Below are 3,304 nucleotides of genomic sequence, written 5' to 3' on the forward strand. Positions count from 1 at the left end.
CCGCTGCTCCTAGGGAGTGCAGCGGAGGGACGCGGTCCTTGGCCAACCTCTGCCGGCTCCTTGGGGGGGGGCGGAGTACTGCATGTCGCTACGTTGCCGCTTGGCGTGGGGAGAGGCTGCCGCGAGTCCGGGGGTCCGAGAGACGACCTGGGGGCGTGACGATCTCGCGGGTCGTACATGGTCCCCTGGAGGCCACTCCCGTGCCACTCGAAGGGTCTTGTGGGGAAATGACTACTACGTACGTATGCCGTGTCACAGCCGAATGTGCGAGTGTGTGACTGTTGGGAGCGCATATACAACTGCAAAAGAAATAAGCGTCAGGAAGTGGCCCCTCCGATACGGCTCTATGTAGCGGCTGTCGCCTGTCCGCGCTACATATCGCCTCGGCCGATACGTATCGCTGGAGGGTGCTATGCAGCGCCCCGTGATATAGCGCCCGGCGGTGATACCATATCGGCGCCGCTATACCATAACGCCTGGTGTGCTACATACCGGTCAGTGCTACCCATACTTTATCGCTGCCGGGTGATACACATTGGTAGAGCTGTCAAACGTTAAGAGCTGAACAGTGTTGCTAGTGTTAACAGTAACAACAGAACAACAGTTGGGCTCCCCAACAACAGTAGCTAACGTTAGGCCGGCTGAACAACAATAAGGAAGGCCTGGCAGTGACCCACGACGATCTCCAGCGTCCAGTGCGGGTAATACCCGAAAATACCTGGAAAATCCCGGGTATTCTCGGGTTTTACCCGGGTTTTTTGCCGTTTTCTGCTTGCTGGCCGCTGAACAACAGTAACAACGGTAACAAACAGTAACAGCATGGGCTGGGATGAACACTTGAACAACGTTAAGGATTTCAGCCAACAATAGTGCAACTGTTAGGCCCACAGTTAACGTTTGACAGCTCTACACATCGGCGGGGCTATATACCGGAGTTGCGTGGTACATATCACCCCAGCCGGCTACATAGCGCCGCAGATCGCCACATAACGCTCGCGCTACATATCGGCCTAACTGGTGATATGTAGCACTCGCGCTACTTATGGGTCCGGCAGCGATATGTAGCGCTGGCACTGATACGTATCGGCCTGGAGCGCTGTGTACCGACTCTGCTGTGTATCACCCGCTGGTGGTATGGTCACGGCGGCGCTTCTCTCGCCAATGTTGCGCTATGTTACCGGAGGCGGTACGTAGCAGTCCGGGCCGATATGTACCGGCGCCAGCGCTACACATCGCTGCCGGCCCGCTATGTAGCGCCAGCGATATGTACCGCCAGTTTGACCGATATGAAGCAGGGGCGGTATGTAGCGCCTCAGCCTGTGATATGAAGCGCTCTTGGTGCCATGCCCGAACGCTGTCCTCGCTGCAGAGGCCTCTTGCAAACGCGGAACGGCGCGTACCAGAAGCACATCGCGTCGCGTTCGACGGCGGCACCGGCGGCGACTCCTCGGGGGGGTCGTCGGAGGAGATTGGCAGCGACGAGCACCGGCGAGGTGGTGGGTCGCTGGTGCCCGGTGAGGCGGCGGGTCGCCGGTGCCGGTCGATGAGCAGGAGTTGGACGAGGAGGATGCGGGCGCACCCAGCGCGGCCGCCGAAGGCGCGGTCAACCCGCAGGTGGCTCGCCTGCGGGCCGTGCTGGAAGACCCGAGTGCAAACCCGCGGTGCCTCTTTGGCGAGGCGGGTTGGGCAGTCCTGCGGCTCTGGCAGCCGGGAAGGCGAGCGCGAAAGTGGTGGACGATCTCCTGGCGAGTCTCGGCGCAGCGACGGTGCCCGCGCCAGGCTACGCGCAGCTGCCCGTTCGTTGGGCCCTCGCTGTTTCCACGCCAACCTCGACTCTCGCCGCGCGCCCCCTCCCGCCTCGAGCTCTCCTCCGCTGCGCCCTCACGCTACCCTCACGCTCACTCCGCCACGCCGCAGACCGTCTGCAACTTCTTCCAGCTCCTCGCGGCGCGCGCGCCTTCCCTCGCGCGCGCGCGCCTCGCCGTATGCTCCTCGCCGCATCGCGCCGCCCGGGACACCCTCGCGCGCCACGCTGCCCCAGGCTGTACCCGACGGCGCGCCTCCAGATCGTACGCGACCTCTTCTTTCGCGAGTGGCAGGCTCGTGCACACCGCTCGCACCCCCTCCCCACCGGAGCCGCAGCCGCAGCCTCAGCCGCTGACGTGAAGAGCACGTCGGGGAAGCGTCGCACGCCGCGCCCCTCCCCGAACGCAGTGCGTCCCGCCATTCCAACGCGTCACCACTCGCGCCCCCGCAGAGCCGCTCGCGCCGCCTCGGCCGCGAGCTGTACCTGTACTTCCCCGACGAGCCGGAGGAGGCGCGCGCGGCGATGGCCGTCAGGGCGAAGACGCTCTCCGCCTACGAGGAGGAGCGCAATCGGCAGGCACGCGTCTCGATCACTGTGCCCACGCACTCTCCCACCCGTGGCAAGCCAAGACGACCGCCCGAGCACAGCGCACCGCGCAGCTTCGCCCTCACCATTCGCAAACACACATCACATCGCCGTCACCATCCCTGCCGGCCCAGCCACCACCCGCGCGTCCGCCTCCACCGCCCTCGCGCACTCCCACGATGCCGTCACGGCCACATCCCCCACCGCCCCCTCTCGGCTGCGGCCTCACGCTCGCCCAGAGAGCCAGCGACAGCACACCTCCGCCGCCCCACACACCTCCGCCGCCCGCCTCGAGGCCGCCACCGACCCTCCGCAGCCCCGCCACGCCCACCCCCTGCGCCGCCTCCCCGACCCCAGCAGTACACCTCCCGACCCACGCACCCACCGACGCGAGACGTCGACCTTCCCAGCGACCAGACTCCGCTTCGCTTCATGCGATGCAGATCCTCCCACCCCCCGACACGCCTTCGGCCACAGCCACAAACCACGCTACGCCGCCACCGCCGCCGCCGCCGATCCGGACGGCCGCCCCGCCCCCTGTTTTCCTGAAAGGGGTCCCACACCCCACAAAAAAGGGGCAGACGTCTCGGCCGTTATATAGCGCCCCCGGAGGCGGTATGTAGCGCGCCGACCGATGTGTATGTGTACCGCCCCGGACCGATACATAACACCGGACGATATGTAGCGGGGTTCGCGATACATACCGGGACCGCTACATACCGCGCTCGGACGCGATATATCGGAGGGGCCACTTTCCTGACGATGAGAGAGAGTCGTCTCTAATATGTTAGCTCGTCGTTACGAGGAAGCCTCAACATAAAACGCCCTATGCCAACGCAGCGCACTCCTGGAAGTGGTTAGCGCGATCCAACCCTTGCCGCTTGAGCCGAACTGCAAAGTTGCTCGTCACCT

This window comes from Emiliania huxleyi (genome assembly GCF_000372725.1).
Source record: "Emiliania huxleyi CCMP1516 unplaced genomic scaffold EMIHUscaffold_80, whole genome shotgun sequence".
NCBI lineage: Eukaryota > Haptophyta > Isochrysidales > Noelaerhabdaceae > Emiliania > Emiliania huxleyi.